The following is a 27303-nucleotide window of genomic DNA, read 5'->3' as shown; positions in this document are numbered from 1 at the left end:
ACATTAAGAACTTACACTCTTACAATAAACTTACACCCTTAAAATAGGTCAGTTAAAATCCCAAATGGAAATAAATACACATTTTTTACCTGAGATATGAATATAGCTGTCATCATTACAGTGGATAAAATTGTTAATGGATAATATCTCAATTTCCAACAACTTTTGTTTGTCACCAATAGCCTTTTCAGGTTTAGAGTGAGAGAGAGAAATAGAAAGAAAGGGGAGAGAAGGGGAAGAGATAGAGAAGAAAATAATTTAGTTAGCTGGGTAATTGAGCAGTTAGTCCATTTTTAATTTAACTTCCCCCAAAGTATTAAAGAAGTTTTTATTTCAAATTTTTGCTTTAAGCCAAGTACTATATGCTTAAGGGAAAAATTATGAAGGACTATTAAGTGGATAAGTATATAATATCATAATAGCCATTTTTGTCACATGATACAAGACTCAAAAGTTCAGTATTCTTTATAGGAATACTAATGGTTGTCTTCAGAAAAATTATTGCTAACTATACAGAAATGTGTCCCATTTACCTACTATTTTTTCCCCCTAACTAAACCCCAAACTGTCTTAGCTTACTATGTGGTAATGTGCTGCAATTGACAGCCTACTAAAGGTCAGTCCATGTGCCCTGAAATCTCACCCTTTGGCTGGCTTTGTAGTTTGATCTGTAATAATTGGAATGAGCTTCCATCTTTATTTTCCCTGTTTCTCCCCCCTCCCTTTTTTTTCCATCTCCTCTGTGTGTGCTGGTAGCCCTGAAATGAACTGGTAAGCTTCTCGGATCGCTGCTCCTTCTCTAAATCCTACCTGGTGTGGAAATCAAGAACTTTTTCTACAAACGGAATTGCTTCCAGGATTTTGCATTGGATGTACAAGACTTGGCATGCTGTATTCTGAAAATATATACTACTAACTATTTTTTAAAATTTTTATAAAACATATTCAATACTATGAATTTTCAGTAATTACACACAATATCACAATAAATTTGTGGTTTTTTATTATACTGACATTTATTTTTATGTTGATGTGATATGTGTTTGTGTCTTTGTATGTATGAGCCAATAGTTTCTGAATTTTTTCTTGAAGAGAATGTGAGGAGAACAATTTCATGGCAGCAATATGTTCATACCCTCTGGGTTTGTACAGGAACAGGATTTAGAAGAGAATTATAATGTATTGTTGATGGATTCTCCAGCAGAATATTGGTATTAGCATACATTCCAGATTCTTTATCATGACATTCTACTGTAGCTTTGAAAACTGATGTTCTCTCAAATCTCTTCAGAACGCACTATCCCTTCTGCCTGAAGAAACATATTTGCCTCTCTCTGTTTGGGCTGATATAATGCCGAGTTTCTCAAATTTGGCATTATTGACATTTTGGAATGGATAATTCTTTGTTGTGGGGAATAGCATGTACACTGCGGAATGTTTAGTAGCATTCCTGGCCTCTACTCAATAACACCGATAGCACCCCTCTCCCATTTGTGACAACCAGACATATCTCCAGACATTGTCAAGTGTACTCCAGGGGACAAAACTGCCCAGTTTAAAATCACTAGTGCAATGGAAAGAAGCCAGCCCTCAGTGTGAGTTAAAACTAGATTTAAATCTCTATTTTGCTGTGGATGCATTTTGAGCAAATTCCTTAACTTCTCTAGGCTTCAGTTAATAACAGATATGTCACATATTTGCTGCAAGGGTTAAAGAACAAGGTACAATATACATATATTATCTTGTCCACTACCTGAAATATAGCAGTACTCCTTAATTATTTCAGCACTGGGACAGAGGCCACTTTTCATAAAGGATCAATTCAGAGACACTTATATTTAAAAGCCTTATTTTACTCCAGACATTTTAGCATATAGTATATAATGTTCCTTATAATTCATATGAGCTCCTCACAGGGTTTAGTTGTTCTCTGTCTGAGCTTCCATAGCCTCTCAGTCCCAATTTTCATACCATTCCCCTCACTGACTAAATGTAAATTGCTGGGTTATGTTCCTATGTATAGGTCTACAGGATGACTTCCCAGAAGATAGAGAAGATTCTTATTTATCTGTGTTTTTCTTTCTGCTTGCTCCTCAGAGCTTGACCAGTAATACATGAAGGTATATATGAATAGGGCATTATCCATGGCATGTATTTCAGAGAGCCTTGCTAAGTGGCCTCTGTGGGGGCTGGCATTCACCAGCCCCTCAAAATGAGAGGCTCTGTTATGTTTCATATTCATAGTTTCAGAAAATAATAGGCCCCAAAGCAAAAATAATAATAATAATAATAATAAATTAAACAAATAAATAAATAAATAAAGGGAAATGACAATGAAAACAAGAACAATAAAATACATATTTTTGCTTTCAAGTGTTTTGAAGCTACCCTTTTTCACAACACTCCATTATTACATCTCTATGTCCTGTTTTCTCTGGACCCTTTATATCAGCCATATGATTTGCAATAATTCCTTTGCTATTACCCATTATGTTAGTTTGTTATTTTGTTTTGATTTGATGTCACTTGTGGTTATTAAGAATGACAGAATTACTAAGTAGCGATGTAAATGTAACAGACTGCAGAGAAAAAGACCTAAAGGGGGAAAGAAAGGCAGAAAGACACAGAAAGTATCTAGAGGGATAAATCAGAGATTTAAAAAAAGAAGAAGAAATGAAAAAAATAAGTATATCATTGTTCCAGTACCAGTTGTTGAAAATATATTATTATTGCCAATGAATTTTTTTTTACCTTTGTTTCAAACCAATTTATCATACAAATGCGGATCTGTTTGAGTTCTCCATTTCATCCTTACTTACCCTTATGCAGCTACCAGATTGCTTTTACTATTACAATATTAAAGTAAATGTCAAAATCAGTTTAGTGTATGTCCTCCAAATATGCGCTATATTTCCAAGTTGCTTTGACTGTTCTGAGTCCTTTGCATTTTCTTTAGCATTTTTAAAACTCTTGTCAATTTCTTTTTTTAAAAAGTCTCCTATGATTATAATTCATATTATATTGAACTAATCAATTAATTTGAGAAGTAATAACTGAAATGATTAAATCTTTCAATTATAAGCACAGTATATCCCTTATTTATTTAAATATTGCTTGATTTCTCTTAGGCTTCTTTTATACTTTTCAAAGTACAAAACTTGCACTTATTAAGTTCAAATTTCCCATGACTATTTTATGGTTTTTAACATGATAGAAAATGGAATTTCAAATAGTTCCAATTAATTGTGTTTTTTTAAATAGAAATACATTTTATTTTTGTTTACTGATGTTGTATCCTGAGATTTTGCTAAGTTCCTCATTTTCATAATTGTTTGGTTTTTAGGATTTTCTACTTAATTATGCCATCTTCAAATTGAGATAGTTTTAAATTCTTTATTCCTAATTATGCTTTCAATTAACCTTTATTCTTATTGCTCGGGATGATGATTAATACAACTGTTGAAGACAGACATCCTTGCCTTTCTCCCAATAATAAAGAAAATGTATTTAATATAAAGAGACAGGCTAATAAATCTGAATAAATGAATTTTGCTCAAAATGCGTAATTAAAAATGACGACAGATTACAGGAAAAGATTTACAAAATCTCTTATCCTTCAAAACTTTAATACCATCACTATATAAATAGCTGTACCTAATAAAAGAAAAAATGAACACTGAAATATAAAATCATATAAATATCAGAGGCAATCTTTCTTTTTATTACCTTTTTTCTTAAGAGAGGAAGAAACGGGAGGGGCAAAATGAGAGAGAGAGTGAAAATCTTAAGCAGGCTCCATGCCCACCCAGTGCCCCATGTGGGCGGGGCTCATCTCATAACCCAGAGATCATGACCTGAGCCAAAATCAAGTCAGACACTTAACCAGCTCTGTCACCCAGAAGCCCCAGAGAGGTAATTCTTAAAATAATAAATAAAACTTGGTTTAAAATATATATAAGAGCATATAATACAAGAGAGTGAGATAAATTCTGCTATTTATATTGATGAAGAAAAAAGAACACCAATGTGTATAACTGTCTTTAGAAATAGAGGCTTTCATATTCAAAGTTTTGGGTATATTATCCTTTAAAACATCTCTGTAGAAGGACTTAGAAATATATAAAAAAATCTATTAAAACAGTAAAGACTTTGGACCAGTAGTTAAAGTAGATCATAATGGTTTGAAATAAGATGATTTAACAAATATTTGTGAACAAGAGTGTCTAATGAAAGTTATCTTTGATAGCAATATGAAAAATATAAATGTCTAATCAAAAAGATTGTTAAGATGTGTAAGTGAAGAGGGATATTATATGGTCTTTGATGTTCAACATTGCAAGTTATTTTTATATTTTTAACAAATATGTAGTAACTTTCTTTAAAGTGAAGAAAGTCCGAGAACTTACTTAAACCCAGGTCAGATGTTGAAAGGTTTAAGATGTGGAGACAGGAGCTTAAATTTATTCTTCAAATTATGGATTCCACCCAACATTCTCCAATGACAGGCCTCCTCTTAGTTGACGACTCTCCTGTTCTTTTTGCTCAAGCCACAAACTCTGGACTCACCCTTAACATCTCTTTTTTTCCCCCTCATTTCTTACATTCAAATAAATCCCACTGTCTCCTTGTTGGAAAAATATGCAGTTTCTTAAAATGTCTTACTGGCTCTGCTGTTATTCCCATGGTCTAGCCTCTGTCCTTTCTTGCCTATAATAGTCTCCAATAATACTCTTTGCTTCCAACCCTGCCTTAGTCACAGATTGGTTTTCCAAAGTGATACTACTCCTCTATCCTAATCCTTGTATCACCTCCAATTTTATTTTACAATATCTCCCTTTGTCTTCACAATGGCTATAAAATCCTAAATGATTTTCGACTAACATTTTTTAGTCCTCTCTAGCTATTTTTCTTTTTGTTTTCTCAGGTCTTGTTATATTAATCTTCTTGAATACACAAATACTCTTACTGTAGAATTCTGATCAAACTGTTCTAAGATACATGCTTGGCTAAATCCCTCCTTTACTTCAAGTGTATGCTCAAATTGCATCTTTTCACAAAAGATTGATCACACAATTTAATAAGGCAACTCATGCCACCTCCTTCCACCATAATTAAAACTCCCAATCATCTTTAACTGGTCCACTGTTGTATTGTTTCTCTCTAAAATGAATTACTCTCTCCCATACTATATAATTGATTTATTTTCAGAGTTTAATATTTCCTGTTTATCTTCTGCTTGCCATGCTCCTCATGGGCATGAATCATTTTTTTTTTTCATTAATGTATCTCAGGTCCTAAATGACTATGTGGCACATGGTAAGGATGTGATAAATATTTACTGAATTAATGAATGAATGACCTCTTTATCTTTTTTTGATGACTTCATACTTAAGTATTCATAATTTATTATGTGCACAGTGCATTTTAGTTTTCAATTGCTGTATCTTTACTGTCTCATTTTAGCTTTTTTTTTTTACCTAGTTAACTTATTTTTCCCAAATTCACACAATTCTATTAATGCAGACTTTAACTATATTCATAATTATAATAAAAGTGATATACATAATCTACCAGAAGTTAACTTATACCAAAATCCCCATACTTTCTTGTGAGAGTTTTTCAGAATTCTTCTGGACCATAAGTAAGAAAGGACAGACTGAGGACACACAGAATCCAGCTTACAAGGAAAAGAAGTTTTGTCCTTGCTATCTGATTCAAATGAAAATCACATGTTTGTGTAAGTGTGTGATTGAAAGGATAACAAAAATGAATTTCAAATATAGTTATTAGTATTATATCTAAATAATGAGCCTTGGATGATAATTTATTTGAGCGGAGCTGGAACACTGGGGAGCTATTTATACACCAGTAATATTCTTAGAATCTGCCAATATACAGTAAATACTTGCATCCTTACATCTACCATGTAGTCTGGACTGTTTTGTATGTACTAATTTTTTTTCACATATGAATAGTTACACTCATACATACTAAAATCCTTACAAGATAGGAAAAGAAGCTGTTGAGGTCCTGAAATGAGGCAAAAATACAGAATAATTCTTAGAGTGGGCACTGTATGGGTATAGAGCTCATCTTTGTTGCAGCTAAGGGTGGATCATTGAATACCCCAGCATTTGGCCACTGTAAACCTGATCTAAATTAACATTACAGTTTAGATTGACTGACTAGGTCTAAGTAAGAGCAGGCATATTACATTATTTAATCATTTATGCTTTTTTAATATATTTTATTGTATTTTATTTTTTAGAATTGACATCTGAGGGCACTGACATCTGAGAATTGCACTGAGGGCAGTGCAAAGGATGTGGGATTAAGTAATCTCATGGGATTGGGTCCATGGTTTGAAGAAACAAAAAGATATCCTCAGTTAATTCAGTACCACTGATTCCCATTTCTTTTCCAATAAAGCTACTTCCAATTTTTCATCAACTTCCTAAAATGCAAATGTATTAGCCACTATAACCAGTTGACTTTAGTATTTTATACATTTTTTATGACTGTAAGCATAGTTTAGGATTTTAGCTTTACTTAGCTCCATGAACATAACTATTCCCACTCTAGAGACAGTATAGCTTTTAAGTGGACAATTTGTCTCCTCCTCTTAACATGGCCTATTCTTCTCCAGTTTTCTCCCACTTACTTATCTTATTATATTTTGAGTGTAGTCTGGTTTCTGTGTTTCTTCATTGTCTATTTCACCATAGCATCTTACATGTAATAACCCAGTGTGCAAAGAAAAATATTTTTCTATCTGCCACTTAGTACGCATCCTTGAAATCATAGACTCTACTTTCATTTTTGTGAACAGGAGAATGTCACTCACCTCAATCATCCCTGCACATACAAGCATACACATAAAAAAAAAAAAAATACATGAATCTAAGAAGGATTTTTTTTTTTTTTAAGTTTTTAAGGATTTTGATGTTTTTGGAAAATCCTGATTTACTGTTATCAGTAACAACCCCAGTGTTTATTTTTTTTTAATACAAATCAAGATTATTGTGGAAGAAAAGTAATTCATCAAGCTCAAAATATATTCATATGCTACTTGTTCAAGAAAGCATGCTTCATAGACCAAGTACTATATTGAATTCACTTATTTAATTTTTTAATTGATGACAAATTAAAATTAATTGAGATAGCAATTCTGGTACAAAAAGAAATATTTGAATATAGTAGTGGAAAATTAAAATTGACTTCATCTAATTACTTCAATTATAACTTATAATTATAATTTAATTATGATTTAATGATAACAGAATAATGCTCTCCATTTAAAATAAATGGAAAAAAATGTTATTTTTTTTCATGTAAGAACAGATTGGGATTCACTAGCATTACAGTATATAATAACAGATTTCTTAAGTTTTCTGTTTTGAAGCTTATTATTTGTAAGACAAAATATAATCATTTACATGCGCATATATATAGATAGAGAAATAAAATACAAAATACATATACATAAGTATACATGAATACATATTATCTCATAAATATAATATCTATTATTTTTTTTTAATTTTTTTTAAGATTTTATTTATTTATTTGTCTGGGATAGAGGAAAAGAGAGAGCGAGCGAGCACAGGCAGAGAGGCCTGGAGAGGCAGAGGGAGAAGTAGGCTCCCTGCTGAGCAAAGAGCCCAATGTGGGACTCCATCCCAGGACGCTGGGATCATGACCTGAGCCGAAGGCAGCCGCTTAACCAACTGAGCCACCCAGGCGTCCCCAATATCTATTATTTTTAAATAACTTGTGATTATTATAACCTTTTTAAAATAAGAGTAGTTTTATTTAGCAATTTTTGGTTACAAAATTTTACAGACTGATTTTCAACATTTGTGCAATAAATTATTTGGGGTGCCTGGGTGACTCACTTGATTGTGTCTGACTCTTGATTTTAGCTCACGTCATGATCTCAGGTGATAAGATCAAGCCCTGTCTGGGCTCCATGTTGGGTGTAGAGCCTGCTTAATATTCTCTCTCTCCCTCTCTCTATACTTCTTTCCCCATTACCACTGTAAATAAATAAATAGATAGATAAATCTAGTTTGTTGAAATATTTAGGAAAGGCTTTTAGAATATTAAAAGTGACTTAATATGTAACTTAATCGTGGTTAACACAATATGGCAATAAAAAACACAGCTGTATTAATTTTTAGTTAGAGGACCCACTGAAAGCAAAGTGTGTATTTTCTCCCTCCATCATTTAGAATCATTTAGAATACCCAGAAGGATAATCAGCCCTTTAGTTAAATTTAAAAGTTCCCCTGATGTGTGCAAAGAGTGCTCTGAAGCCAAGTTTTTCAACTGAAATTATCCATGCTTTATGACAATTTTCTGGTATTTTCTTCCATGATTGGAATCTAAACACTGAGTTGAATAATTATTGATATGAAAAATGAGGATGGCCTTTTTTAAGAAAATGTACAGGTGCTTTCAGACATGTCTTTACATTGACTTAAATTACCTACTAAATACCTTGTGGTAATTAGTGAAATTCTCAATAAAAATGAGTCTTAAAGATGGAAATACATTTTATTTTATTCAATCCTTATATGTCTTTTTTAAAATAGTGAAGTATGCTTGTCCAGGAAACATTCAAAAAAATATTCACATGATTGTTTTGTTTCACTGAATATTAGTTTTCTCTAATAAAGAAAGGTTTAGAAGGGATGGTCTATTATTGTCAAATTGGTGCCCATGAATGCAATGAGAGAAATGAATGAAGTTTCAAGAAAAAAAAAAATCTGTGCTATATGAAAGATTATACTATCCAAGTCTATAACAAAATAGCAAATGTTTTCATATAACTTGGTTTTCCATAACTGGTGATAAGTAAAAATATTTTGATTTTGCTTTATGTTTTCCAGCTCCTAACATAAGACAAAATTATAGAAATCAAGGTTAAAACACAAAAATCTTGTGATGCACCTGGGGGACTCAGTTGGTTATGCAGCCAACTCTTGATTTTGGCTCAGGTAATGATCTCAGTTTTGACTGAGCCCTGCTTTGGGTGTGCACTCTCTCTCTCTGTCTTCCTCTCCCTCTGGCCCTACTCCCTCATACTTTTTCTCTCTCTAAAATAAATAATCTTTAAAAACAAAACAAAACAACAAAGCAAAGACTTCATCCCTTAAACTTGATGTCAGAAGATGGAAATTTCTATGATAAAAAACAAGGTAGGAAAAAGGGTAGGCAGTGTTGAAGTGTCACTAGGATATTATTTAGAGTGCAGGAACTGATCACCAAGAAGTTGACACAGCTTCCTGTATGAAGATCGACCAGGAAGAAACTCAAGGGAAGAGTATTCCATACAAAGGGAAAAAAAAGCACAAATGTCCTGAGTGCAGAGTTTGTTAAATATTTTTATGGGGAAATCATGAGGAACAAAGTGTGGCTGGAAAGGAATAGTAGGTGGGTTCAAGTAGGGATGGGAAGTCAAACTGTGTAACGTATTATAGATCTTTCTGAGAAGAAATTAAATGGGTGATGATGGCAGGATTTGATACAAAAGTGTAACAGGATCTGTTCCTAATGTAGTGTTCTTAATATAAGAACATTCAGGATGTTGTACTGAAGAGAGACTGAATGAGACAATGGCAAAGGCTGGGAGATCAATAATAACAATATACATTTACTTGTTTTCCTTATATTTAGATAGTATATTGGAAAGCAAGATGGCAGTTGGTATTTAATTTTTAAATTTGTTAATTTCATTTGATTATCAGAAATGCATTAGACTTTCATTAATAAAGGTTTTGTTTAACAATGTTTTCTGTTTTATAGCTCTAAAATATAAATTCACACAAACTATTAGGAGGTGAAGACCCACAGAAAGAATTCAAAATTGCATGAAGCTTCAAATAACCAGAACATCAGAAAACTTGTGAAAAAGCACAGCATCTATTAACTTACACTTGGTAATATCTGTGTATATGGATATACCATAAATAAATGACTAATAAGGATAAAATTTCAAATCTGTGCATCTAAATTTGATTTCAGTGTATGTCAAAGGTTCAAACCCTTTTCATTTAGTAGAGCTCTACAAAGTCATTGCTAAATGTTAATTTGCATTGTAATTGTAGAGCTAAAAAGACTTTACTTCAATGATAAGGGTCAACGTATAATAATAATTTTAACTTGGAACAAGTTCAATGAATGTCAATATTTAACTAAATGGATAGGACCAAAGGTTGGTTAATTGAATAGTTATCCAATATTAGAAGAAAACTAAGCCCTACAATCAACCTGTCCTAGCGAAACAACTGATAAATGAATCTTCACCATAAAAATCAAACAGTGTCATGGCAGGCAAGATGCTAATTTGAGAACACAGTAAAGCCACAAAGACTTATTAAGCCCTCTATCAATAATATCAGAGATGTCAACTCTCAATGGATTACAAAACCGTGATCTATATCTGTGGAAGGATGTGGGTGATGTGTACGAGTGATAATCAAATTTAAGGAAGAATAGGTGTTCCTAATAATTGGGTGGACTGATAAACGAGCATTTTAGTCTATGCTTAAAATTTCATCCTTGACTTGTATATGTGAAGAAGAAAGCAAGACTCAAATATGGTAAATAACTTATCAAATGATTATTAATGAATAAATTTAAGCATCTATGTAAATATTGACTGAAATATAATTGACATTATGCACTTTCCAATTCACTAAGCTGTATCTCAGATAAGAATGACTGGGATAAGTTTAATGAAATTGCTGTGGGTGATAAGTTGAATAAAAATGCATCACTTATATAACAGCTTAGAATAAATATTTTTTTTCTTCAATTATGTAAGAGCAAAGACATGACTCAAAGGTTGATATTCATTTGGGAAAAAAAATACATCTGATTTGGATTAAGTCTGCTATTACCAAACAGGAAATTCATGCATTTAATAAGGACATTCAGCAATTACATAAACTATTTTTTGAAGATTTAATAATTTATTTGAGAGAGAGAGAGAGAGAACTAGAGAGAGTGGGGAGGGGGGGTTGGAGTGGGGAGTGCAGAAAGAGAGGAAGAGAGAGAATCCTAAGCAGGCTTCAGACTCAGCACAGAGCCTAAAGCAGGGCTCAGTCTCAGGACCCAGAGATCATGACCTGAGTCGAAACCAAGAGGTGGATGATTAACCTAACTTAGCCACACAGGCACCCCAACATAAACTTCTACATATGAAGTAGTGCGAAAGACAAAATCATATTTTTACTCAAATTTGATTTTGTTCACAACTGCATCTTATTTATCTTTTTAAGATAGTAAAGAGTTACTGGGAGAATATTCATTTTGATCATCTCATTTCTAATACTGCTATCTTTCTTTGGAAATTTCATCATTTTCTGTGCTCTTTTACATACTAAAGAAATCAATATACCTGACGAAGCATTTATTCATTTAAGATAAGTAAAATTATAGTTCATCATAACAAATAGGGCAACAAGAAATATTACTTGCAGTGATTTGGGAAAAAAATCTATGCAATCATAAACAAGCTTCTCCAAGGAAGGATAATATCAGATTTTTAGAACAAAGTACAACCAGGAAAAAGGTCGAGCAAAATTTTTTTTTTTTAACTACCTCATTATGCTGACTTTGGCCAAGGTCCCATGGACCTAGTTTAATGAAAGGATAATGACAGCTCATCCTTTCCTATTTTTTTCTCAGTCAACTCAGTATTGTTCAAAAATGCCTCTCTTTTTTGGAAATTCACATTACAGAGTCTTTTTTTTCTTTACATTTTAAAGTACAATCATCTCATTTACTTAGATTTGTTAACTATATGACTTCGGATGTTCCATCTGATCCTTAGTATAAGATAGGTAATAGTTCCTACAATATAAAGTTGGTAATGATTTTTAAAATTAATTAAAGTACACAAAACGTGTTTCTAGCACATTGTAGAGTTTGACAAATCTCATTTATTTGCATTATTATTGGTAATAAGGATAGTTCTTAGAATACTGGTTTAAATGATTTCTAGGTTGATGTGCGAGACACGAGAGTAGAAAAGGAGATGATTTAGAATTGGCTCCCCATCTTAAAGAAGCTTATATTCTGGGAGTAAACATTCCCATATAAATAACTTAAACACTGGGAAAAAACAATCAAGTAATTTTGAGTTTTGTTGGTTTACTCAGTAAAGTGTGTTAATATCTCAATTAACATACCCAGGGTTCTCTGATAATGCTTATTCAGTTTCCATTAAGACTGTCCCAGGAGCAACTCTGACAGTTTGTGTCTATACTGTGTTAGGTTCAAACAATAGTCTCATTTTTCAAGTGAGATATAGCATATTTTTTTACATCCTTATGTTTCTATTTTTACTTTTCATAACTGTTTTTGGTGAATATCCAATAATAAATATAGAGAGAATTAAATCTTTTAAGACCTAGATAGGAACAAAAGTCAAGTAATAAATAATGGGTGATGAAAATAGATGCATGAGGTAGGCAGGATATATTAAAATAATACATAGTCGGTTGGAAATAGAAACAGTTGTATAGATCACCTCCATGGTGCTGCTTTTGTCTGCAGATGCCTAATGAGGTAAGGTCAGGCCAAGAAAATTCAGGTTTGCTCCTAAAATATTGCTACCAGATTCAAATTCAACCCTCAAACTCTAGCACTATAATCTGTGGATATTACATTCCAATCAAAAGGCCTAAATGTAGTGGAAATCATGCATTAGTAAACATAAAAACAAAAACACAAACAATAAATACAGAGTGACTTCTGAAAATTACTTGTTTTTCAATCAAACTGTTTTGATGTGTTTGTCAGAATAAAAATTTTTAAAAAACATAAAATGCTATCTCAAATCATGTTATCTCAAATCATGAAATGAATTAATCTGATGGATAGACTGATTAAGTATTATCCATCTGGAGAGAAAAAAAGATTCTGCCAGTATCAACAATTCTGATTTTGAAATAGTTATTATTGAACTGTTCATTCTGATAGTAATTGACCAACATGTTCCATTGTTTCCAGAAACCACCCTCTATTATGAGAGAAAGACCATATCATCAGCCCCGTGTGACTAAGAAGATGCTCATTGTTTGGCTTCTTTCAGATGCAGGGTATATTTTCAGTTTATCTAAAAATATACTTATGTATACATTGAAACAAAGGATGGTTAGGGAGTATTTTTGTTTCACTCCATTCAGTTTGTTCTGTCAAATTCCCATGACTTCCAAACCATTTTTATTGTTGTTTAAGTGGTAATTAATTTCCCTGTTTAAAATTACAATTCTCATAATACAATATTTGAAAAATCCATAGAGGTATAAGTCTTCCATAGAGGTATAAGTCCTCTCTTATTCCTAACTCTTCCTGCTCATTCCACTTTTCCTCTCCCTCCTTCCTCCCTCTTCTCCTGTCTCTATTATCTCTCCCTTTCCTTCTCTTTGTGGAGCAAGTAACCATGTGTGGACATTCTAGGCAATAGTAATAATTGTAAAAAATTATTTTGGCAACAAGTAATATATTAATTTCATTAATAGTCACTGTGGAACCCGATGTATTGTTTCAAAGATACCTCAAACAGATGAGTAAAGAACTATCAGAAATGCAAGAATAGTTGCAGAGGGATAAATCTGAAGGCTTCTGCAGACCAGAAGCCTTTGGATATGTGAATGAGTTGACAAATTCTAAGTATTTTAATAAAAATAATATTGTGAAGTTGCTATAAAATGCTCACAGCTTTACAAAAAAAAAAAAAAAAAAAAAGGCATCTGATTGTTACAACATCCCTACTTCTAACAAAGAAAAATGATTCCTTCTAAATTTCATCCAGTGAAAATATCTGCCATTTGGAGCAGTACAAAATAAATGTCCATCCTCTTCTATTTGACAATAAAAAGTTAATCATATTCTTTAACCTTTAAGTCCTATTTTCAAGTAATTCCTTGATCACATTTAAGAGGGTGTAAAACATATATCCCTTTCAAAAGTAGTACATTTCTAGAAACTCCCTGTGTAAACCTTTCCATCAAGACATCAAGACATACTAGTGCCTTTCCAGGTTAACCACCATCCTGATATTAGTGATAATTATACCTTTTTTCTTTCTTTTTCTGAGCACCCATTACATACCTGCTTGATCAATACATCAATAGAGTTCACTTCAGCAAGATTTCTAAATACATATTGTATGTTTAAAAACATATATAGAACCATATTGTGCTTTACAACTCAAGATTTTATATTTTCTTTCTTTTTTTTTTTTTTAATTTGAGAGAGAGCACGTGTGTGTACGTAAATGGGGCTGGGGGTGCTGGGAAGAAGAAGAGGGATAGAAAGAATCCCAAGCAGGCTTCAAGCTCAGTGAAGAGCCCTATGCTGGACTTGATCTCAGGACCCTGGGATCATGACTGGAGCCAAAATCAAGAATTGGACCCAATCAACTGAACAACCCAGGTACCCCCTCAAGATTTTATTTCTAAGAATCAGGCAACTGATTGTGTATGGCTGCAGTTAACTTTTTTCCTTTACTTTGTAGTCTCTCCAATGAATGCTGCTACCACAATTCAGCTGTGCACTGATCATTTAGTCTACTATGAATAATGTTGCTCTAATCATTCTTGGATATAACTGGTGTAAAATTTAAGATACAATCCATAGAATAGAATTGCTGGAACTTAGGGTATTGGTATCTTGAAATCTACCATACAATGACAAATATTGACCATAATGATTATACCCTTTACACTTTCATCACAATATAGAACTGTCCCATCACATAGTATGTGAACCATAATTTGGTCATGTCATGGATATAGATATAGATATAGATATAGATATAGATATAGATATAGATGGCACAAATCTGGAGGCAACGAAATCATTTATTTTGGCTTCAACTTGAGTTTCAGCCATTATTTAATAATAATTTATAATTTTTATAAATATGGGGAAAATTGTCTCCAAAAAAGCCCTGATAAGGGGCACCTGAGTGACTCTGTCAGTTAAGCACCAGACTCTTGATTTGGTTCAGGTCATGATCTCAGGGTCATGAGATCCAGCCCCGCATGGGGCTCCTACGGCAGAGAGTCTGCAGGAGATTCTCTCTCTCCTTCTTCCTATCTCTCTTTGCCCCTCCTCCCACTTATGCATGTTTTTTTTTTCTCTCTCAAATAAGTCAATAAATATTTTTTAAAGCCCTGACAATTTACATTCAACCAGAGTGTTTATGAGAACAACTATTTGTCTCAGCCTTAAAATAACAAATATATTGATTGTATATTTTGGCAAAATGATAGGAGAGAAATTATATCTTAATTTTGCTCTAATATGCATTAACATTATAAGGCAGTGCTATGAACTATTATACACCAACAAGCTGGACAACCTAGAAGAAGTGGATAAATTACTAGAAACATACAATCTACCATGACTAAATCATAAAGGTATAGAAAATCTGAAAAAACTGATTACTAGTAAGGAGATTATGTCAGTAATAAAAAACCTTCCAGCAAACAAAAGTTTAGGACAAGATGGTTTCATTGGTGAATTATACCAATGAATAATTGGTCCTTCTCAAACTCTTCCATAAAAATAGAAAAAGCAAAAACTCTTCCAAACTCATTTTTTGAGGCTAGCATTACCCTGATACCAAAACCAGTCAAGGTTGCCACAAGAAAAGAAAATTATAGGCCAATGTCCCTGACGAGCATAGATGTAAAAATCCTCCACAAAGTATTAGCAAACCAAATTTAACAATACATCAAAAGGATCACACAGAATACTCTATTAGGATTAACTCTAGGGATGCAAGGCTGGTTAACACCTACAAATCAGTGAATGTGATTTACCACATTAACAAAATGAAGGATGAAAATCATTTCACTCTTAGGACACAAGTCTCCATGTATCCCTCGCACTCCTTGATATTTAGACATGCACACCAATTTGCTCAGATAGTAAAGGTAAAGAGTTCTCTGTTCTTTCACCAGAGACCATTTGCTTGCTTTCCAGAGTACTAAAAAGAATGTTCCTCTCCAGGAGGGAACAGTGGGAAGACTTGCCAGTAGCTCACTTGTATGTAACTTTGGAGCTTTCTTAAGCTCAGTGTTCCATTGTTGCCACACAAAACCACTCTGTGCAAGGGATCCACAGATCTGATTCTGGATCACTTCCATTGATTAGGAAAGGGAAACAAGGGGAACCAAGACACACATGAAGCTCATACTTCATGCTCTGCCATGAGTAATAAGGCCCTTTGTCTCTGATCCAGATATCTATGATTTCTCAGAAAATAAGACAGGCTATCTAGGTAGCTTTTAAGCAGGATACAATCTCAATCTCCTCAAGAAAAAATGAAAAACCTGACACTCTTTAACACTAGGCACAGAACAAGATTAAAATATGGTTGGGGGTGTGGGGAGTGGGGGAAGGAAGTAAGAAAAAAAGAAAGGCAAGAAACTAAAAATACCAGCAGATCCAGGTCACCTCTGTAGAGTTCTCCTCTGTAGAAACTTTATCACTCTAGTCCTTGATGCTTCAATAGCTATTTGGTGCCTTTAAACACATTACATTGGTATTATTATTTTACTTTTCTATTTCTTATAGACATTAATGATCTGCCAAAAGTTTCTCCATCCTATTTGATATCAAAAATCATTACAGATTAACTTAGTAATTTAGTAATAGAAAAGAAATTCCTTAACTTTATAAAAAATATTCATTGAAATCCTATAATATGCATCACCCTAAAAGTTTAGGGAAGAAAATAGTGAGGATCATTCTGAAAAAGAAGAGCAGACAGAGGGGGGAATTATCACATCAGATACAAGGTTTTATTATAAAGCTATATTATTTAAAACAATATGGTACTTATACAGCCTTTAACATATTGACCAATAAACAGAGAGAGAGAGCTCTGTGAAAACCATATATGGAAAACTGGAAGCTGCAAAGGTAACTTTGCAGATCAGTTGAGGAAGAAGGTAACCTTGCATTAGGTCTGAAATAATCATAAGAAAAATACAAGTAAACTCATAAATCACAAACAACTCCTAAATATACTTCACACATGTGTTTTCATCTTTAATGTGAAACAGAATATTAAAAATTTTGTTAAGAAATATCATCAATAGCCATCAGGGAGATTCAAATTAAAACCACATTGAGATATCACCTTACACCAGTTAGAATGGCCAAAATTAGCAAGACAGGAAACATGTGTTGGAGGGAATGTGGAGAAAGGGGAACCCTCTTACACTGTTGGTGGGAATGCAAGTTGGTGCAGCCACTTTGGAGAACATTGTGGAGATTCCTCAAGAAATTAAAAATAGAGCTTCCCTATGACCCTGCCATTGCACTACTGGGTATTTATCCCAAAGATACAGATGTCGTGAAAAGAAGGGCCATCTGTACCCCAATGTTTATAGCAGCAATGGCCACGGTCACCGAACTGTGGAAAGAACCAAGATGCCCGTCAATGGACGAATGGATAAGGAAGATATGGTCCATATACACGATGGAGTATTATGCCTCCATCAGAAAGGATGAATACCCAACTTTTGTAGCAACATGGACGGGACTGGAAGAGATTATACTGAGTGAAGTAAGTCAAGCAGAGACAGTCAATTATCATATGGTTCCACTTATTTGTGGCGCATAACAAATAGCATGGAGGACAAGGGGAGTTAAAAAGGAGAAGGGAGTTGAGGGAAATTGAAAGGAGAGATGAACCACGAGAGACTATGGACTCTGAAAAACAATCTGAGGGGTTTGAAGGGGCAAGGGATGGGAGGTTGGGGGAACCAGGTGGTGGGTATTAGAGAGGGCAAAGATTGCATGGAGCACTGGGTGTGGTGCAAAAAACAATGAATACTGTTACGCTGAAAATAAATTTTTAAAAAATGAAAAAAAAAGAAATATTTGGACCTTGAGGTAAAAAAGTATTGTTATTTTTTAAGCTATTTTTTTAAAAATGCAAATTTGATTTGACAAAAATTCAGACCTAAATTTTGGGTATTATTCTATACTAGTAATATATAGAGAACTTGTACAAACAAATGTAAAAATCATAAACAACCCAATAAAAACAGGTAAAGACATGCACATGATTTCAAAAAATAAAAATATCTAGGAAATAATTTTTATGAAAAGGTACTAAACTTGATTACTAGCCTGAGAAATCTTAATCAAGACCTCATGGCTATTATTTCAGGTATTATTTTGTCAAAAATTGAGGCTTGACAATGCAAACTTTTATTAAAAATTGAATTGATTGAGATTTTAACACTAAATGATATTTTCTTATTTATATATTAGTATATTTTTTATTTCTCTACAATGCAAGCAAAGATGAAATAGTGAATTTTGTCTGCTGTGTTCAATACTACATTTCAAATACTTAGAGTGCTTTGACACATGAATATAGAAATAGGTATCAAATAAACAACTATGAAATAACTGTTGAGTTCCAAATGTGAATGGTGATGAAACATATTTAGACTACTTATCTTTTTTCTTTCCTTTTCATTTTCTTAGTTTGACAGTTTAACTTCTGCTTTTAAAGATTTATCATTTTAACATTTCCTTCTATGACAATAGTATCAACAGTTGCCTTCATTTAGTTCAGTATTCAATTTACTTATGTATATTCCGTAGTCCTCTGTTACTAATGCTCCTTCAACCCACGAATACTACTTAAACAATAAATCCCAATCTGATTCATTTTGGAAGGCTTTATTTTGTGCCCATAAGATTTATTTCATTTTTTTAAAGAATAGTTCACAAATTCTGTATTTCCCAAGCTCTCTTTTTTCTGTCTGTTTGTTTTTTGTTTGTTTGGCTTTTTTTTTTTTTTTTTTTTTTACCCTACAGCATATTAGGCGGGAGCCAATTGGCTGTGATGCTTATAATAGTCTATAAATATAACACATAATTTTACCATGTGCCAAACAATTTTTAAAATATGGAAATATATTAATTCATTTAATTTTCACAACAGCCATATCAAGTAGTACTATTACAATCAGAAAACAAAACACTCATGGATCAGTAACTGACAAGTTGGATTCCCCATAGATAAAGACAAACACATTACTGCAAAATGATGCAACCATAAATTTTCTATTTACCCTACTGCTGTACTGTCTTTGATTCAGGAATGTATTCATAAACTGCTTCTGATTCCAGGCTTCTCTGTAAGGATTATTGGAACAATGTCATTTATTAGGCTTTTTATTTTAAATAAATAACTTCACGTGATCTTACAGATTTCATTGTATTGGCAGCTATTTGAATTATTTGTTTTCTTATGTGTGATGCCTCTGATGTGATGTAATGATTCTTTAAAAAAATTTTTTTTCATTATTATTAGCTAAAGATAGGAGGGGAAAAGCAGTAGAAATTATTCTGCCAAATTCAATGAGTATTCTTCTGAATTACAATTTTTCAGTCAATACTGGGAAATATCTTTCAATATATTATCCTATTGTATTCTTATACCTAGCAAAGATGTAACACTATTTGATTTCTTTTTTTGTTTTTATTTTTTTGTTTTTTAATATCCGGAATTTATTCTTTTGAACACTTGTCCTAAACAATCTGAGAGATAAAATGAGAAAGCCTAACTTCCTTCCTCAAGGAGCTTGTCAATTTAATTTCTTGAATATCAGGAAGCGGAATAGATAGCCCAAGTCTAGCTGTGATAAAGGCAAAATAGATGTGTCTGAGAGTGGGTTCCCATCCTATGTAAAGCGTTAATGTCCATAGCACAGTAACTAATTTCTACCTATGTTTGATTCTGAGATTTGAAAGGTGAAAAAGAATGTAATCATTTTGAAAGTAATCAACTGATGCCAGATTGTGTTGAAATAGTCTCCGTTTGCCCCCAATCCTCTCTCTCTATCCTATCCTTCTCCACTGTACACTATGCTTTAAGACTTTTATGGGTTTTATAAAGTATCTCCCCTGTTCTCTACTTTCAATTGGGTTCACATAAAGAAATACCAAGAGAATAATGAGGCAATATGGTCTTCGTTAGGAATGCGTCCATTATATATACATGAATGTATTCCTGGTGAGGCTGCTGTAAAAGATACTTATGATATTCATTTATTATTTTAAAAATGCATTAATGAGATTGGTCTGTGTGGCAGGTATTTATAGTCTTGAATAATGTTTTCCAAAGTACATGGCTGAATAAGACTAGGTATCACTATGAACATGTGAAGTTATCTTCTGCTAACTATAATGAGAATATCTTATGAAAGAAAGAGAATGGGATTTTAGCATTGTGAAATCCAATGCATATGTGGTTTTATGGACCCTAAAAATAATTTTAGAATTTTTACTCTTGAAATATTAGTGAGATTTAACTTGATATATTGGCATTTGTTTATTTAGCAGATTGATATAACAATGAAAGCATACATTATAGTCTATATGAGCTTATTTCAATACATTTACATACACTAAATTATGCAAATACTAAAATGATAGCTAATAAGAATATGTTTTATTAATTAGACAGTTCAGTTATTAAGGAAATACCCTATATTTTGTAAACTGGGAAATTTTGATTTTTTTTTTCCAGAATGCTTAAAAAAGATGTTGAATCTGAATATTTGAGCCTCTTAAGTTCTCAAAATTGTAGCGTTCATGGCATATCCTCTCAGGTCAAATTCAAAGAAGCTGATTCTATCTAGCCCTCTGAAAGAATACTACATTAATTAGCAGTGTCCTAATTAAGGCTGCTGGTGAGAAGGGTGAGCTAATTAAGTTATAGGAGCTTCTCTCTCTTTACCATAAGTGAAGATATATCATTTAAGTCTATTCTGGTTTAAATGTGGAAAAAAAATGTTAATGCTTCATATATTCTTTAAACTATTTTTACTTTGACGTTAGTTTTCTTATTTTATAGGATAACTAGATACAGAAAAAATGTGCATGTTCAAAATAATAAAAGAGCAAAAAGTGGTATTAACTTTCTAGTAAATACAGTACCATTCAAACTGTAATGATTTTCCTTTTTTTTTTTTTTTTTTCTTTCCTGATCTAAGGTAAACACATGTTCACTTGGTGAATCTGCAATACCTAATTCATGGAACATTCATGTTTTCAAATTAACTACTCGAAGAAGGACATTCATATCAATTCACATAAAGTTAATTTCTTTCTCAGAAAATGTTTACTATTTGGTGAACTATTTTCTACATGCTAAAGTTTGATTTAAGTTTACCTCAGGTTGTATGCAGAAAATCCCCATGGCACCTAAGTTATTCTCCTTTTTGCAATGCCATCACAATTTTCACAAAATCACTTGTCAACTTACGTTTTCCCCCAGCCCTGGCTGTTAAGTTTTCAAAGTTATGTGGTTTTCTATGGTTCTCCCAAAATTCTGCCTGCCTATCATAAAACTTCCAAATGGATATTTTTTGGAGGGGGTATGTGGGAAGTATTTTTTTTTTTTAATTTCGAATTCTGGAAACTAAGGATCACATTTATAAACAAACAACAAATAAAGACAAAATTTAATGTAAAGAAGAAACTAGGCTGACATCACAGGTTGAATTAATTTAGTGTAAAATTATTTCTGGTTGGAAATTGAAGACTCATTGTTTTGAAATGGATACATCAGAATTTTTATCTTAAAAGAATTTTGTGTATGCTTTAGTATTCAAGCAGATCACTACAGTGCAAGCAGTAGCTTGGCATGTATATTTTAAAAAGTTAAACAAACCTATGTAACCTAACCATATAAAATAAGATTAAAAGCTACATATATATTCTTAAAGTATCTGCCAAAGTGAATTAACCAAAAACAAGAAATGATAAAATAAAGCTGGGTTCTCTATTTCTTGAAAGGGAGCATGTTAGGTATCTGTAAGGAAAGCATATAAAAATGCTGGGGAAGTACTCCAAAACACATTACTAAGAGCTCCCAAATTTTATGAGCATATGTGAATTGAAGATGCAAACACAGATTGATAAAATGAGTAATAAAGTTGGTTTTGCTTGAGAATGTTTGGTTACTTTGGTGATGTGCTTACACAGCCCTCCTGGCATAACAGACAGAAAAATTAGTCAACAATCCACTTGTAAAAGGGTGTCTAAAACTGCTGGGGATAGGGAAGAGGGATCAAGGGATAAACCTGGGTCCTGTATCCCCAAAACAGAACAACACTCCTGCTTGACATGGAGCAGGGAAGGCAAGTGAGGGAAAAGACCTTTCAAAGGTGTAACCATGAAACAAACATAGTATGGATTTCTCAATCAAATTGTGTGTTGAAAACACTCACGTCTTAATTCTAGACTAAATTTTCCTTGGACTGGTGGTGCCTGAGTGTCTATTAAAAGAAAATCCAAATTCTCTCTGGAGGAACATAACTTCCTCCTAGGACTCATATACTGCTCCAAGACTTTTTCACAAAGAAACAGTAAAAAGTAATCAAGCACATAAGGAAAAAGTCACTGCTTCTTTTGGAATAGAACCAGAGGGATTGGGGAAGCAAAAGATCTATAGATCTGTAAACATAAAAACAAACAAACAAACAAAAAAAACAGAAAGAAAAAGTAAAATAACTATGCTTAATATGAATAAAGCAGTAAAAAGTCAAGCTTAAATATTGTCAAGAACAAGAAAAATGGAACAGCGACAGTCAATTTGTTGAAAAAGAAAACGTATCCAATTGAAAAAATGATAAGCTTTCATTTGCTATGAATTAAAAAGTAATTGAATGACTATAGGACACATTAGTTACTGCTGATGACAGAATTAAATTACCATAAAAGAGTTTGAAACTTAACTAGAACTAGAGACCTACGTTTTCAGAAAATATGAATGAAATATTGATATAAAAGGGAAGAGAATGCGTAATACACTTTTAATTGGTGTTCCAGATGGAGGAGAAAGAAGAATGAGGAATTTTATGAAAAATAGCTAATAAATGATAAAATGTGTTACTTAGAGGGAGAAAAGTTAACTTAAGGTTTAAAAACCACACATAAACATATTTTAAAATTGAAGAACCAAATAAAAAGGAGAAAATATTAGCAGCAGTCAAGGTAAAACAATTTTTAAAGAAACTTGAAATAAGCAGCTCGAGAACAAACCAAATATAATATTGGATGATATATCTTTAATGTATTGAGAAAAATAATTCCCTTGGTATTATATCACATATTTATATTACCTAATATTCATGTTTGATGGTGAGTATACAAATTGACAAAGCTTTGTGAAAACAGTATGTATACCTTTCTGTTGCATGAAACAAATTAAATGTGAGTTTTGAGATTCATTAAAGAATACCTAAATACATAGAAAGAGTACCATGTTATTAGATTGGAATAACCAATAATGTAGTAATTTTTTATTATCTACAAATTTATTCTTAGATTTCATTAACACCATCTAAAATCCCAAATATTTCATTGTTATGTGTGCAAACCTTAACAAGTTGGTTTTTAGGACACTCAAGAAAACCACAATTTGCTGATTGTGAAGTTTCTAATAAAGATAAATACATACAACAAATATATACACCATATGACACAATATAATCACTCTGCTGCCACATTTATAATAGAGTCTTTGCTAATTCTAAATCATGAAATTATATCTTATGTTTTCTCGCAGAAATTTAAGTTTTATATCTATGTTCATGGTCTATTTTGCTATAATTCTGTGTGTGGTTAACAGCATGAATCAACATTCACTTCTTTGCTTACAGATATTCAATAGTTTCAGCACCACACTGAAATATTTGATCTTCTCGCAGTGAATTCCCTTCCCCCAAACGAAAATCAATTAACTCTAACTGTGTATTTGTATTTATTTATTGGCTCCTTCTGTCCTACTTACTTATTACTTATGACTGTACTCCCACTTCCTTGATTACTGCAGTTTTATAGAAGATCTTGATGGTAGGTCAGGTTTTTTTTCTTCTCTTTCTTAATGCTTTTTGGCTACACTTGTTTCTTTGGATTTTTCTTAAAAACTTTAGAATCTGTCAATTTCTACAAAAGTTCTGTAAAAGTTTTCCTAATTACTTCTTGGATTCTTTTTAAAAATATGGGGAGAACTGTCATTTTAAGAGTATGGAGCTTTTCAATCCATAAAGAAGAAATATCATTTCATTTATTTTGTCCTTTAAAATTTAACTAATTAATTAATGTTATCTTTAAAATTTTAAACACGATATTTTATAGGTTTTAGCATGCAGGTGTTACATATATTTTGTTATATTTATCTTTATATATTTCATATTTGACCCTATTTAAAATGGTATTTTAAAATTTCAATTTCCATCACTGTTTATTTCTACTTTATAGAAATGCATTTTATCTTTACATATTGATTGAAAGACAGATAAATAGGACTTTCATCAAAATTGAAACTTTTGTCCTTCAAAGGCATTATTAAGAAACTGAAAAGAGAATCTACAGAATAGGATAAAATATTTGTCAACCATGTATCTGTCAAGGGAACTGTACCTGTAATATAGGAAGAACTCATACAACTGAATCATAAAAAGACAAACCAACAAAAAACAGCGAATGCAGGAATAAACTTTTCTCCAAAGAAGACATAAAAATGACCAGAAAGGGGTGCCTGGGTGGCTCATTGGGTTAAAGCCTCTGCCTTCTGCTCAGATCATGATCCCAGGATTCTGGGATGCAGCCTGGCATTGGGCTCTCTGCTCAGCAGGGAGCCTGCTTCATCCTCTCTCTCTGCTTGCTTCTCTGCCTACTTGTGATCGCCTTCTGCCAAATAAATAAATAAAATCTTTTTTAAAAAATGACCAGAAAGATTGTGAAAAGATGTTTAACATCATTAATCATAAGGGTAACACGATTCAAAATCACAGTAAGGTACCACTTCACATCCATCGGGATGGTCATCGTATAAACGAGTGTTGGCGAGGATGTGGAGAAAGCAGAACCTTCTTATACATGGGTGGGAATGTAAAATGGAACAACAACGCAGTATGGCAATTCCTCAAAATGTTAAACATAAAGTTGCCTTTTGACCAGTAAATCCACTCCTAGGAATTTACTCAAATGAAATAACAAGTTCCATACAAAAAGTCATACACAAATGATCATAGCTGCATAATTTCTAATAGCCAAGAGTGGAAAACAATCTAAATGTCTATCAACCGATGAATGGATGAACAAAGTGTAGTTTACCTATCTATACAATAGATATATTGTATGTATGGTATGATATAATATTCAACCATAAAAATAAATGAAGTACTGTTACATGCTAAAACAAGGATCAACCTTGACAACACTATGTTAAGTGAAATAAAACATACACAAAAGACCAGATACTGTATAATTCCTTTTATATGAAATGTACAGAATAAACTAAACTACCGAAACAAAAAATATATTAGTCATTGCTTAGGGCTGGGGTGAAGAATGCAGTAAGGGGCTGATAGCTAGTAAGTCCAGGGTTTCTTTCCAAGATGACGAAAACATCTTAAATCAATGATGGTGCTGGTTGCACAAATCTGTAAGTACACTGCAATGTTGTGTTATACACTTGAAGTGGGTGCCTTGTACCTACATGTGAGTTACATCTCAGTAAAGCTATTAGTAAAAATATGACATCTTAAGAGAAGCTAGCAAATACTCTCCTTTACTTTTCCACTATTTTATTTACTTACAGACCTATTTGTTTCAGGAATTTCCTTTAAAAGTTTTGCAGGATAATTTTCTTACATATTTTTAAAGCAAGGAATAATAAATAACTTTTGTTTCAAAATTCCCTTTTTCAGAGGAATTTTTAGGTTACTATCTGATATTATGCTTAAACCAGATATATCAATATTCCTTTTATAACAAGATTCTTGATTAAAATCACTATTTCCTATTGCCAATAAAAATACATACGTAATTTTTCTAACAATACAAAAACTAAAATTATAAAGAATGTTTGCCCTAAAATCTATTCATTTTGATAAAAGCCTCGCCTGGGGCACCTGGGTGGCTCAGTCAGTTATGCATCTGCCTTTGGCTCAGGTCATGATACCAAGGCCCTGGGACTGAATCCCACATTGCTCTCCTTGTTAAGCAGGGAGCCTGCTTCTTCCTCTGCCTACTGTTCCCCCTGCTTTGCTCTCTCCTTCTTTGTCTCTCTGACAAATAAATAAAATCTTTAAAAACAAACAAACAAACAAACAACAAACGAAAAACCCTAGCCTTCTTGAGTGATTAATGCCACTTTTTGGAAGTCAAACAATTAAAATACATTTTTTTAAATATTATGGTTCTCTACAGGGCTCCCTTTTCAAAGGATTTAATATGGACTAATCTGGATAATTGTTACTTTGAATCATAACATATGAAACACCTTTTTTTATTTTTTTTAAGATTTTATTTATTTATTTGACAGAGAGGGAGAGAAAGAGAGAGAGACAGATCCCAAGGAAGCAGAGAGGCAGGCAGAGAGAGAGGAGAGGCAGGTTCCGGGCCGATCAGACAGATGCATGTGGGGCTGGATCCCAGGACCCTGACTGAGATCATGACCTGAGCTGAAGGCAGAGGCTTAACCCACTGAGCCACCCAGGCAACCCTGAAACACCAATTTTATAAATAAGACTTAAGAAACCTATTTTGCATTTCTATTTGGTGCCTTTAATTATAAATGTGTTTTTCACAATGTACCTTAGTGTCACCAAACACTTGACGAATTTGGTCCCTTTAAATATTTATTTTTTTTCTAGGATGACTCAGCATCAAGAAAGAATTAACAATTGATGTATCATGGGATTTCTCTCACAAAATACTTATTGGAAGAATGCTTCTCTATGTATGTACTAGAAAGAATTATTCACATAATTCATTATTTTTCTTCCTGGAATCTGAAAGCTCATATTTGTGTTTGATTTATTTATTTACTTACTTATTTTATAGTATAATAATTTATTTACTATTAAGACACCTCATCCTCATTAGTATTTTCACCTTGAAGGAGAAAATGACTGCTCAAACCAGATAATTTTGCTTTAATGTTGAAAAGAGTTTTGACAAAGGGAAAGCTCCAACTGTATTCCAAAATTAGATTTGGGGTCGAGTTTCACCTTTACAATATTGCCCCTTTAGCCCCAGCGGAATAAATAACACTTGGCTGGACAGTCAATTCAAGCAACAAGTAATTTCTTTGATTTTAAAAATGATGTTCCCCAATGTGTCTTATGCTGCAAAGCAGTAGAAGCCATAGTTTATTTATTTTTTATTTTTTAAATATTTTATTTATTCCTTTGAGAGAGTGCCAGAGTGAGAGCAGCTGGAGAGGAACAAGCA

At 32.7% G+C, this 27303-nt stretch overlaps 1 long non-coding RNA gene across 1 annotated transcript; it reads left to right on the top strand.

Moving 5' to 3' along the window:
- The first annotated feature begins 1314 nt into the window (after positions 1-1314).
- Positions 1315-26853, top strand: LOC309848848. The gene is made up of 4 exons (XR_014303331.1): positions 1315-1595; positions 5624-5737; positions 13021-13109; positions 26724-26853. It is a non-coding gene; the product is annotated as an uncharacterized lncRNA (long non-coding RNA).
- Positions 26854-27303: the final 450 nt, after the last annotated feature.

The sequence above is a fragment of the Mustela nivalis genome (assembly GCF_964662115.1).
Source record: "Mustela nivalis genome assembly, chromosome: 15".
Taxonomy (NCBI): domain Eukaryota; kingdom Metazoa; phylum Chordata; class Mammalia; order Carnivora; family Mustelidae; genus Mustela; species Mustela nivalis.
The sequence above is the reverse complement of the archived record's forward strand: the minus strand, read 5'-3'. Positions and strand labels throughout refer to the sequence as shown.